Consider the following 14,008-nt stretch of genomic DNA (forward strand, 5'->3'; position numbering starts at 1 on the left):
AAAAGAAATCAACAATTGATTTGATCGATTGAATGTGATCATTAACACAATAACAACAGCCAACAAAAACAACACACTCATGAATTCCCCTGATTTTGTTTTCACATTTCAGCTGGTTATCTGGCACTTTATACTCAGCTCTTCCAAGTGAATTGATCTTACTTGAAGTCACTGAATGTTTAGTCTTTCATTTGGTCGATAATTCCAGCGATAAAAATGTCCATGTTTCCCATAATTTTTATCCTAAAAAGAGGAAATCTCAAGTTGAGCCATTGTCTACTGTTTAGTCAGAAAATATTTCTATCTATGTCTTCATAAAAAAGATAACTGTATGTTTGGAAGTACATAATTTGAAGTTCATCGTGAAATAGATTACTCTTGAGAATTAATTTGTGTCCTTATGGAATCCCAGGGATGTACTCTCAAACTAAATTTGATGGCCTATGAATATTCTGCTATGGCTAGAAATATTATTCTTCTGAGAAATCAGCTAATGGGTTTTGTTATTTTGTCAAAGCAGCTATCTACATGGGTCTCCAGAGTTGGGTATATCTTGCTGGAAATACACTAACTTTGAAAGATTGTAACACATTATCTTGTTTTGAGGAAAGTTGTGACTATTTCTATTCATTCCTTGTAATTTTTCTCAAAAAAAAATCACATCATAAAACAACTACCTCCTTTGAAAAGACTGGACAAGGGCCTTTCCTGTGATAAAATTAAGTCAATTCTGATTCCAAAATTCAACCCAAGGAATAATAAGATTTCATGAGAGAACTAACTTTTCTCTTTGTGAATCTACCAATTCCTTTCATCATTCATAGTTTTCTAAGATACATTTCCTGGCTCACTGATTGTGCTAGTAAGTTAGTTCGCGCAGGAGAAGCAGATGACAGCCCCTGGTTACACAGAAGTTAGAAGATGCTTTACAGAATAAAAGACATGTGATGGGGAAATAAATTGCTACTTCTACTGTGAGTCTACTCAGGGACTGAGGGATTATGCTGTTAAAAAAAAAAAAAAAAAAGAACCATGAAACCTAGACAGCGGAGAGCCAGAGAATAAGGAATTGTCAGTGTGTGTGTAAGTTTGCATAAAGAAAGATTCTAGAATAAATATTGAGTTACATAAAGTTATATTTTCTGTAGAGGAGAAGCTCTAATGTAATGGATATAAATATTCCCACAGGCCTATGAGATGTCTTTATTTTTTTTTAATTCCATATTTACCAAAACAACCTTTGATTGTATCAGTTTGCTAGTTTTTATGTTAGTTGCTAGGGCTGCCATAACAAAGTGCCACAGACGGGTGGTTTAAATGGAAATGCATTTTCTCACAATTCTGGAGGCGAGAAATCTGAGATCAAAGTGTTGGTAGGGTTGGTTTCCTCTCTGGCCTCTCTCCTCTGCTGGAAGAGAGCCTTTTTCTCCCTGTGTCTTCACATGGTCTTCCCTCTGTATTTCTCTGTCCTAATCTCTTCTTATAAAAACATGGGTCATATTGGATTAGGGCCCATCCTAATGACCTCATTTCATCTTACCTACCTCCTTAAAGACCTTATCTTCAAAGACAGTTATAGTCTGAGATACCAGGGGTTAAGACTTCAATATATGAATTTGGGGAGGATACAATTCAGCCCATTAACAGTTATTATTTCAGGTTTCTATGTATATGAATAAAAGAAAGGTCCCTCTAAATATATATCATCTAATTTAAATTTTAAGATTGGATTTTTGTGCTTGCTTCAGCAGCATATATATTAAAATTGGAAGGATACGGAGAAGATTAGCAAGGCCCCCGTGCAAGGATAACACGCAAATTTATGAAACGTTCCATTAAAAAAATGAATTTTTGGCAAAATCTACTTGACTGTGCATTACCTTTCTAAAGCTCTGATCTGTCTGCGGAATCAATATTCATTTCTGGACACCTACTCTGTTCCAGGCGTGAGCGTGGGTCTTAGAGCTGGAAAGACAAATACATTTCTTGTCCTTGAGGAGTTTGCAGTCTGGAGGAGGGGAAGCAATATAAACAAGCAAATACAATAAGATGTGCTAAATACTATTACAGAGGAAATGCAGTTTTGAGGGAGCAAATTCAGCTAGACCCATGGTGACCCAACTAAGATAAAGGAATATATTAAGCTCCAGAATAGTGCCTAATTAGTACTATGGCATAAAGTATTAGAGCTTATTATTTTAAAAACAATTTATTCATCTATTTAGTTTTTTTGCCTAGAGTCTTAAAATTCATTCCATGTAGATATTAAAAAAACTTTATAAAACGCTATTTATATTTGCAGAAAAAAATTCAGCAGAACTGTGTTAATTTTTTGTCTTAATATGATGGTCATGACCTTGCTGAGTGTGTTATACAAATTCAAAGTAAGTCTTGATAAGATATTATAAGCTAAGCCATCAATGAACACAAGGCTATACCTAAAAACTCTGAAATCCAAGGGCAGTTTTTCAAAAACCAAACTATACATGAATTGTTTGCCAAGAACTAGAACAATCCCTAGTGAAATATAAAAACCAGGATACAGAAATAGTGAAATAACCCAACTCATTACCAAATACTTTATCACTTAGCAGATACTTATAAAAGTTATCCTGAAGCTATGACACATTTCAAGAAACATTCAATGCATTCTAATTATTTTTCATAGTACCACCATTTTCCTGATAACCAAGGATAAATTGATCACAAATCTCTACATGCACCCATGAATCTTCATTATAGATCTCTTCTCTCTTTAGTCCTTCAAAGATGCTATTAAAAGTAGAAGAAGAAGGTTTTAGGTCAGCAAATACCACCAAGAAAAGGTCAGAGAATCCTCTTTGGAGTCGTGTATTTAAAATAGTACTTTAATATGAGTCTAACAAATAAAAAGAAATATGGCATGACAAATGCTAACAAATTAAGGACCAAGTTGTCAAGGGCTGATAAACCCATTCCATAAAGAAACCAATTTTTTTCTTCCTATTGATTTCTTCTTGCTTGTCTTTCTTGAAATAAAATACAGAGCTATGTGATTTAGCTTTGAAATATGTAAAATGAGAAAGTTGAACTAAATTAATTTTATGGTCCTTGTCAAGAACTTTGAAGAGTCTGAGATTTTACCCTATGGACAAGTTAACAAGTTAATCAGTCACAGTTTCAGAGATGCCGGCAAAAGACTCCAGGGTCAGAGACAAAGACAGTTTATTAACCACCACCAAGAGCATCTACTGGAGGATCTGCATTTGTACCAGTTCCCTGAGCCCCATTTCCCACAAGGGGATGCAAAGAGGGCTAAGAAGATACCTGCCCATGCAATGGGGTAGGTACATCACAAGAGAGGAATCCTGAATTTATCACTGATAATGGGCACTCATCGCAGGAGGAAAGCACGATCTCTGTTTTCCATGGCTATTTGCTATAGAAAAATTATTTTTTAAAAAATTGAGATATAATTTACATAACATAACCCTTCAAAGTGTACAATTCAGTGGTTAGGAATATTGCCAAGGATGCAAGACAGCTGAAACTCTTATTCATTGCTGCTAGGAATGTAAAAATGATACAGTTTCCTTGGAAAACAGTTTGGCAGTTTTTTTCCTTTTTTTTTCATCCAGTTTTATTGAACTATAATTGCCATACCGCACTATATAAGTTTAAGATACACAGCATAATAGCTTGACTTATGTACATCATGAAATGATTACCACAATAAGTTTAATGATCATCTATCATCTCATACAGATATAGAATACAAGGAAAAAATCTTTTCCTTGCAACAAGAACACTCAGGATTTACTCTCTTAACAACATTCATATGTAACATACTGCAGTGTTAATTATATTAATCATGTTGTACATTTTTGGGGGGTATCTAAAAAATATTCTTATTCATGACATTTTTAACAGCTCTACTGAGGCATCATTGATATAAAAACTAAATTGTATGTATCAAAAAGTACAATTTGATACCCCTGACATATTCATATAGTCATGAAATCATCACCATGATCAAGATAATTAACATATACTTCAGCCCCAGAAGATTCTTTAGTCCTAGTCTCTTCCTCTTGTCCCTACAGACTCCCTCCCCTGATGCCCAGGCAACTATTGATTCCCTTCTGTCACTGTAAATTATTTTGCATTCCCAAGAATATTATATTATAAAAATAGAATCATATACTATGCACTATTTTCTGTCAGTCTTTTTCCCTCAGCATAATTATTTTGAGATTTATCTATTTTTTTGCATATCAACTGTTCATCATCTTACTGCTGAGTGGTTCTACTGTATGGATGTGCCATAGTTTTGGCAGTTTCTTAACAAGTTAAATATACATCTATCATATGACCCAGTCAATTCCATTCTTAGGTATTTTCTCAAAAGAAATGAAAGCCTATGTATAACAAAGACTTACACTTGAATACACAAATGGTGGTATATCCATGCAATGGAATACTACTGAGCAATAAGAATGCAACAGCATGGATGAATCTCAAAGATGCTGAGTGAAATAAGCCAGAGGAAAAAAAGAGTACATACTATAATGACTCCATTCATACAAAACTGTATAAAATGCAAACTAATCTATAGTAACAGAAAGCAGATCAGTGTTTGCCTGGAGAATAGGCTGGAGATTACCGTCTTAACAGATTTTTAAGTGTACAATATAGTATTATCTGTAGGCATGCAGCACATGATGTACAGCAGATCTCTACAACCTAGTCATCTTGCATAACTGAAATTTTATACCTGTTGATTAGCAATTTCTCTTTTCCACCTTGCCCTACTCCCTGGCAACCACCATTCTGTTCTTTGCATTTATGAATTTGACTATTTTGGATACGTATGCTATCAATTCATAAACTTTAATATGTGTAGTTTGTTGTATGTCAATTACACCTCAATAAAGAGTTCAGGGAACTACACATAACCTTGAGAAATTATAATTGTATTTAATGAGTACTTACTATGTGCCAGGTACTGCACTAAGCATTTTATATGCATTAATTAATCTCATTCTCAAAGCAACATATGTTGGAGGTACGATTCTTAATCTCATTTTATTTATGAGGAAACTAAGGCATAGTAAGTTAAATGACTTGTCCAAGGTCATAAAGTCTCATAAAAGGTGGAATAAACCATAATGTGTACTTCCTCTCACAATGATAGCTGAAATGTATCCAGCATTTTACGTTGCAGACTCTGAGTCGATAATTTGAAACGCAAATCTCATTTCAGCCTCATTAGCACTGTAAAATAGGTACTAGTTTACAGATGAAGAAAAAGGCACAGTGGAATGATGCAATGTGCCCCAAATCACAGAGCAAGTAGGGGAGGAGCAGGGATTTTGAACCAAGTGTCTTCATCTATCAGGCAAGTCTCCATAAACAATAGGTTGAGAACTACTCTGTTAAGAAGTTGGGCCTGTGGTGCAGGCAGATGGATCTGATACTTGCCTGATCAGACAGGTCACTCTTTGCCTGATGCTGAACACAGGTATTTGTTGTGTGAATTTCTCACTGCTTTGGTCCACGTGTCCGACTAGATACTCAGGCAATGGCCTGCATTACAGTGGAGCCTTGCTAAGCCTTCCTACCTGACTGACCACCCCCTCACCCTTCCCCACCACCCCAAGCCACACTATCCAGATAAATTGGCTTCCCCCAGATCCTTGACCTCAAATACATGGGTCTCCACCGGTCCTAGTTAGTTTCCTCTCCTTACAGACTTTGTGTTACTGATAATCATAAAGTCTCCAAGCACAATATGTCCAAGTTATGACAAGAACTAGCGTGCAAACCATTTTATTCAGATTTAGATGTATCTACTTACTCATAGGTCCATTGGTTTATGTTGGCATTAGAAATTCCAAACATAGTTGAGAGCTGTGGATGTGGAAGAAGGTGATTTCGTAAGCTGTGCTTCCTGCTGAAATATCAAGGGCCTGGATTACTGTAATGTCTTGTTTCTTTCAAGCACCCACTCAGATAACTTTGGAATATAAATATATCCCATCTCTTGACCCTATTCCCATTCTTGGAGCTGCTTGTTCTTTTATGATAGTACAGGACTGAGTGTCAGCGGCATCAGAGTTTTCCTACACTATCAGAAGCAACCCATTTACCTCTTTGGCTCATCTACCACTGCTGTGCTTTGCTGCGTTCCTGACAGCTCCTACTGGTTTGGAGTTAATCCTTTTCTTCTACCATTTGCTCCTGACACTGTTCTCGCCCTCAGTTCAACATTTGGTCTCACATCCCATTCTGTTTATTGCTATATTTTAAACATGCAATTTAGTGCTTTTAAAACAACTGAAGAGAAGGGATGACAATCGGAGTAACACAATTCAGGATTCCCTTCCTTCATTCAACTCCTTCTCCCCTGCTAGTACCTTGTTTTTCTCTCCTCTGTCCTACAACCCTCTTGCTCATGATTTGTTTTCTTCTACCACAGTGGTTCTCAAACTTGAACACACATCAGAATCACCTGGAGGGCTCGTTAAAACACAGACTGCTGGATTGCACCATAGGGTTTCTGCCCCAGTAGGGGCTGGGTTGGTGCTTGAGCATTTTTAGTTCTAACAAGCTTCCAGGTGATGCTGATGCTGTTTGTCTCAACTACGTTGAGAACCATTGTTCTAGCTCAACCTGGTTCATATAGACCACCCTTCTACCTCGTCCATAAGGCCCTTTCTTGTGAATTGCCTTGATGTGCAAAGCTGGCAGGTGTGGCTAAGAATCCTGACCTCTGCGGCCCACATGGTAAACCCTCTGGAGATGCCACCATCACCCAGAGGTAAGTCTTTAAATTAGAGCCCATGATCTTGGGTTACCCTGAAGGTAGAAATTCAGTGTGCTCCCTAGAGGTAAGAACTTAGTATCAAGATGCAGGATTTCTGTGCTAAAGCTTCTGAAACATATTTCTAAAGTGTAGTTCACTATCCAAATTTAGCTAGTTCAGCTTTCTAGAAGTTAACAGAGAGGAAGAATAAATTTAGAAAATGAGATGCAACCTACTCCCGAATAACCAAAATGAACGTTGGCTCTCATATTCATTCTCTCTCTGTCATCAATTTGGACGTGTTTGTATGCGTATACATGAACATGACAAATTAAGGATTACCTATGTGTCTATTTGTGTGCTTTGTGTATGTTTTAAAATATATAAGGATACATCTAAGGCAATCCTTAATGTAATTTACATGTTGTAAACCCCTAGCACTTCGAGCAGGCTTCCTGCACACAAATAAAATACGGCAGGCAGTCTACTTTCTGATACATTCTGAGTACTGCTCCCCCTGGCTCTTAGCTTCAACGTGAGTCCTTGGACCTAGCCTCCCCAGCTTATATAGCCCCTCTACCCTGTGTCTGGTCGTGAGCCAACACCAGCAGAGACTTTCATGGCGCCGTGAGGGGGTTGACACTATGACCTCTAGCAGGAGGGGGAGGATAATGAACCAAGCCGAATAAAGGAGAGAAAGGAGGGAAGAGAGAAGAGAGAGGAACCAAAGAGAAAAAGAAGCCGACAGAGGCATGGGTATGTCAAGAGTGAGTACTCTATGAGGAAACTAGATTGTATTTCTTGTTTGGCTGATGAGCTGGCTCTGAAAGCAATCTCAAATGTGGAGTTCTGAGCAACATTAGCTTTAGTTTAATGTGTGTAGAGTCTCCCAAGTGTGTATTGTTTCCAAGAAGAAATCTGTGTATCCGTTTCCTGATTTCTACATTTAATATCACGAAAGACTTCATCCTTTCTGACTTTACCTGTCTGAATTTTTTCTTTTAGATTCCACCATCCAATATCAAAAATTTTTCTTTTCCTAGATTCCCAATCTGCATTCTAGTATCATGGTATCACAACCCTCCCTGTTACTCAGTACTGAAATCAAAGAATATACCATGAGTAATACTCTTTTAGGCTATGTCATCGGATGACTTTTTCCCTGCTGCCCACACTTAAAAATGAGCTTTCAACAAACTTCTTTCTTTGGTTCTAATAACCCTCTACACTCTCTTCCTTGGTTATGTCACCTACTCCCACATCGTCACCCAATATTGCTATGTAAATGACTAAATTTTCATCTCTGTCTCCAAACTTTCTCAGAAACACCGGATCTAATGTCTAATGCCACTTCCATCTGCAGGCCCCTGAAATGTGGCTTCTTCCATACTCATAACTCAGCATTATATTTTTCCAAATAGATTTCTGTTCCTAAATTCCTAATCTGCGTCACTCTCATTGTTATTCACTATTGAAACCTCAGAATTATCTTCTGCTTTCCCCATTCCCTCATTGCCTTTCAGGTCATCAGGTCATCAAATCCTGGGACTATTACCTGTGAAATCTGTTCCCATCTTTCCATTCTCTTTTCTACTGCCCCAGTTCATGTTATTATTGCTGCAAGTCTATCATCAAATTATCTAACTGCCTCTCGTCCCTTGAACCAACTTAACACATACATGCACCTTATATCCAGCAACCAATCAAGTTAAGCTATAGATGCCTCCAGGATGTTTACCATTGATTCTCCTTTGTTCCTTAAGACACCTTCTCACTCTGATCCTGACTCTATCGTACAAACTCTTGGGTCTACGAACCAAGGCTAATGGAGACTTTGATCCTTTGAATTATCTTTATTTATTTTTGACTCTTGGTTATCCTTAGCAGATTTTGCCTTGACTCACCCTTTCAGCTCCTCCTTCTCTGGACTATCTTGGATCCCAACACTATGGCAGGTTCTGATAGCTGGTACTCAGGTTGAGCTAACACACTCATTCCCCAGTAAGAGAATGGCTTTTGAAAGTGGTCTCCTAATTTATCTCCCTGCCTCCAGTTTTTCATCTTCCAAACCATCTTACGTACCAACACAGAGTATTTTAGGCCTAATCATGTGTTTTTCCTGTTCATACATCTCTGGTGACTCTCTACAGCTTACAGGAGAAATTCAGAATTCAGGATGGCATTCAAAGTCTTCTTGACTTGGCCCCACTCTGCTTTCCCAGTTTTGTGTCCCACTATACAAGACCTACTCTCCAGCCCCATTAGACGACTAGTCAGTTTCCAAACTCAGGCCACATTTTCCTTTCTCTATGCTTCTGGTCATGCTGGTCCTTCTCCCTCAAGTGCCCTTTCCTCTAATTGGCAACTTTTGGGATCCTACTTGTACTTAAAGGCCCAGCTTTTCCATGAAAGCTTCCCTGTTCTCTTCTTCCTATATGCTTCTGTAACATTCTTTTGCAGTTAAATGTATACTTGGCAGTTGCCTTGAGTACATTCTAAGCCTGTTGAGCTCATGACTAGTGTATCCTTAGCACCATACCCTAGACAGTTACTACTTAATATTTGTTAGTGCTATTTAATTAAAATTATATACATGTAAGTTCTAATATGCTAGCTAAAATATTATCTAATTACTTTATAGCTTGAATCATCAACAATAGTGTTAAAAGAAGAAAGGAATCTTTGAATAACAGTTATATATTATCATAGGGTCAACTACAGGGCTGTGCCTATGATGGAAAAGCTTTATTTGGGATCAGGCTCAGCCCTGTGTGTCTTTGAATTGAGCCACTGTCAAAGCCAAGGCTCTGGGGCATTTGATGGTGTAAAGCTACAACACGGTGAGGGATTAAAGGAGGGAAATTTTGGTGCAAATCAGGGTTAGTTCATAGGGTTCAGAGGCAAGTCTGCCCTTGTATAATGTCAGGGTGGGAGGTGAAGCTGCTAGTACTGGTGAGATGGCAGCACACGTTAGCCTTTCTGTTTTGAAGGCAGCAGAAAGCCAATGATAGTGGGCTATTTGAAAAAAAAGTAAAATAAAAGCAGCAGCAAAATAGATATCCTTGCATCTCGTTCTCAAGAAATCATTCAGTGAGCAAAAGTCTTTCCCAAAACTTTTCTTAAAAATTCACGGGCCCATCCAAAAAAAGGCCTTCTGAACGAATTGGGTGTACATTTTGGCTGCTAGTATGTTGAAATGGAAGACTTAAAAGTGAAGGTAAGACCTACATATTCTCTGCTGCTGTATTAGATAAAATACAATTTAATGCAATTGGTTTCTGAGTTTCCCTGTCTAATTCATTTATATAAACTTCTAAGAGTTGTTCTGGTACATAATATAGACTTGATTAAATATGGTGTTTGTGGTTATTTCCATAACCCATCAGACATCAGGCCCTGGGTCAGAAAGAAATCCTTCTATTATATCATTGTATAGGAAAATCAACCCCCAAATCTCCTGCTTTTGCTGGGAAAGGAGGGGCAGGGTTGGTGTTCACGTGAGAGTATCAACTCTTTGGAATTTTAAGTAGGTATGCGTCACTCTGTGTAAAGCAGGGAAAGTGGCTTAAACAATTGATTTGTATTTGTGTCCAAGAAAAAATAGGTAATAATGAACAAATAAAAATTGATGTGGAATGGTTGAACCTTGAAAATATTTTTCTCAGAGAGAGAAGTCAGTCACCAAACACCATATATTGTGATTCTATTTATGTGAAATGTCCAGAACAGGCAAATCTAGAGAGACATAAAGTGAACTAGTGGTTGCCTTGGGTCGGGGGCGGCGTCGAGGGGAAGGTGATAGTGTGGGGAGTGGTTTGGGAGGACTGGGGAGGGGCTATGGCTAAGGAAGGGATCCTTTTTGGTGTGATGAAATGATTCTTAAATTGATTGCAGTAATTATAAAATTCTGTGAAAATACTAAAAAGCACTGAATTGTACATTTAAAAAGGTGAATTTATGACATGTGAATTGTATCTCAATAAAGCTTTTAAAATGTATGTGGAAGAATAAAACAAAAATAAACCTATTTCTAAGACTTGGCTAACTACCGATGCCCAGATATGAAAACATGTTTTTTATTGTTTACAGATAACAAACAAACAGGTATTCCTTAATTTTCATGTAATTACTTATATTTTGAAAAGGTCAGAAAATAAATACAAACCAGAAAGTAAAAGAGACAATTGATTATAATTCTATAATTTTAGTCTCACTTTTGAACTACATTCATCTTCAAGAGACTGTTTATACTGATTTAAAAAAAAACTAACTCAACTTCATAAAATAAATAGCAACCCTATGACCACCAATGTGTGCTCCTCTGATCCACATAATTTAGCAAGGAGATTGAAAGTTTTTCTCTCAGTAACTTATAGATTGGACAATTGCCATTCATGATCTGTTAAGCTACTCCTGAAAATCACTTTGGGGCTTTGGTTAATGTAGAACAGGAAGTCTGCTCTTCGTTAGAAACGTATTTTCCAGATAAAATTCAAAGGGTTGGTTTTCAGTATGCTGTATAAAACCAGGGATGGCAAGAATCTGGGAATTCTCAAAGTCCCTATCAGTCTCAACACTTTCCCCCAAAGAAGAAACTGGCACTATTATCTCTTAGGCTAACATTTGTGGGGCTATGTTTTAGCCGTACCAAACCCTGTAATCAAACACAACTGAACACATTAACCTTTACCTCTAGGTAAGTGACCATTATTGGTCATTACTGTTTCTAGGCCTTTTCTCTTTTTAAAATTATTATTATTATTATTATTATTATTATTATTATTATTATTATTATTATTATTTGTAGTTGAAGTAGAGTCAGTTTACAGTGTTGTGTCAATTTCTGGTATATAGCATAATGTTTCAGTCATACATATATATACATATAATCCTTTTCATATTCTAGGCCTTTTCTTGTTGCCCACTTTTCTTCTACTGGGACCAATCCTGCCCCTAGTCAGAGAGGATTTCAGGAGCCAAATTTCAGTAGTTTGGTGGTTTAGCATCAGGCGGACCTATTGCTTCTGGTCCTACTCTGATCTCACAGACCCGCTGAAGTAAGTGGGTGTCCTGGGTGCCATTTTTATTCGCCTGCGTCTGCCTCTTTTCTTGGACTTTGGCTGACATGCCGATTCCTATAGGCCTGGTGCACTGCCTTGTTTAGCACTGTTTTGCCAGACCTCTTAAGGGACTGCTCATCTGTTTCTTAATCCCAATCCCCGTGACCAGATTCCTGCTACGTACTGCTTGCTTCGACCTCTGCCTATTGCCTGTCACCAGACTTTGGGGAGTCCCTCCTCTGCCTGCCTGCCAGGACGGCCGTCACTAGACTTCCGGAGTTTAGCTGTCTGCCTGTCTATTGCCTACTGTCACACAATCCTTCTGCTTTGCTTTACCAGCCTTTCCAGATTCTTTCTGTTGGTGACTACAGGAATCTTGTTAGCTTTCTTGTCCTGCCCTTATTAGTCTCTTTAGTGTCTTGCTATCAGGCTGCTTGGTCTGGCTCTGCCTGCCAATAACAAGTACCTGTTGAGATACTATCTCCCAGTTTACTACTAGGTTTTTATTTCCTTGGGCCAACATTTTAGTAGTTCTTGTTTACTCTTTCTTTTCCTTTGTTTCCTGTATGTAATCTGTGGAGAGGAACAGTTTGTTCCTTTAAATATCTCTTGGATTCATGCCTTTCTCTTCATTTCCTCTGGGGAGTACTAGCTCCCATCCTCACGACTTGATCCAGCAGGACTTTATCTAGTTTTTGCTGCAATTCAGCACTGGTGCCTCAAAGGGTCACCTCAGAGGATGAGAAGCCAAGTGCTCATGAGGGCTGTAATCTCCACTCCCACAGTAACTTCAAACAGGTCAGCTAGATTCCTATCTGCTGGACACATTGAGCTTCTGTAAAAGTTTTGTTTGGGGGGGGGGGATCTGTACTGAGAGAAAAAGAAGTTTGAAAATCAGTGTTCAGTTATTTGGCATGCCACTGCCAGACCAGCTCCTTAAAATACCCCTTTATTTCCATAACATTCCTGCTAAAGATCCTTATCAGTTACTACTATTATGTCTTATATTCAAATCTGTTTACATACCGGGAAAACGCTATGGGGATAACCATGCTTCCTACTATTATTTTACCTCTACGTTCTCACCATTCTACTCCAGCCCTCCTGGCCCCCTCAACATCATTGGTCAGTATTGTTTCCAGGCCATTCCATATGTTGTCTTTTCCTTACTTCCTTTCTTTGCTTTGCCTATTCAAGTCTGATTTCTGCTTCATACCTTAGCAGCTCAAGTTCTCCTGGAAAACGTCTTCATCTATTCTAGGCCCGACTCATCTCATACCTTCACCATGTTCTATTGAATTGAGTCAGTACCTCCGAATTAGGCCGCCAATTTTCTCTTCCTGTTCCACACGTTTGTTTGCTTATTTGTTTTTTCAAGTAGATTTTATACCTATTGATGGCGGAGAATTTATATTTTATAGTCTGTCCCGTGCCTAGTGTTTGTGTACCACAAATAGCACATTAGCGATTGGTAAATAGGAGAATGATGGTATTAAAATAAGGCAGAAGTCTAGTTTGTTCACGTGTGAAGTTTCTTAGCACTTTAAGTTTTGAAGTGATCGGGAACCAGCTTTCTCATAATTAGGGAGGAGCCTTTGCAATACATGAAGACTTTCAGGAGAGAGAGAGAAAAAAAGGAAGAATCCTGCAGAAAACTCTGCCCCTTTTGTGTGACTGGTTTAGTGGTTTCAACAACCTCTAAATTTCCGACATTAAAGTATCTGGTGAAGCTGTGAGGGCTGAGAATGAAGCTGTGAAGACCTTTCACCATGTGTTTCTAAAAAGTTGAATACTTCTCAATTCGATTTTTAATTCTGATGAAAATGGCATCTATTAAAAGCAAATGCCCTGGAGGATTCACATCAAAAAAGAGGAGGCATGAAGGCTACCAGCACGGATGGCTGTGATGCTGGGTGCAAATACCAGTTGAGGTTCTACCTCGTGAGTGTTTTTATTAGGATGGTTATTGTTTTCATTAGTGCTCTGATTACCAAGCTGCACTGAAGTGATCTTCTCTAAACACGTTTTCCCCAGAAGCCCTGTTATTTTGAGTGTGCAATTTTGTAGAACAGGAGATTCTTCAGGAAGATATACATGCCTTTAGAGCAGAACATCTGGTACTTTTTTATTCGCACGACATCTAGTTTGGTGTTGGCGGTATAGT

At 38.2% G+C, this 14,008-nt stretch overlaps 1 non-coding gene across 1 annotated transcript; it reads left to right on the forward strand.

Moving 5' to 3' along the window:
- Positions 1-1,735: 1,735 nt before the first annotated feature.
- On the forward strand, positions 1,736-1,842 carry LOC116662353. Its single transcript, XR_004318389.1, has one exon. It is a non-coding gene; the product is annotated as a U6 spliceosomal RNA (small nuclear RNA).
- The last annotated feature ends 12,166 nt before the right edge of the window (positions 1,843-14,008 follow it).

The sequence above is a fragment of the Camelus ferus genome, chromosome X (genome assembly GCF_009834535.1).
Source record: "Camelus ferus isolate YT-003-E chromosome X, BCGSAC_Cfer_1.0, whole genome shotgun sequence".
In the NCBI taxonomy this organism is placed as follows: Eukaryota; Metazoa; Chordata; class Mammalia; order Artiodactyla; family Camelidae; genus Camelus; species Camelus ferus.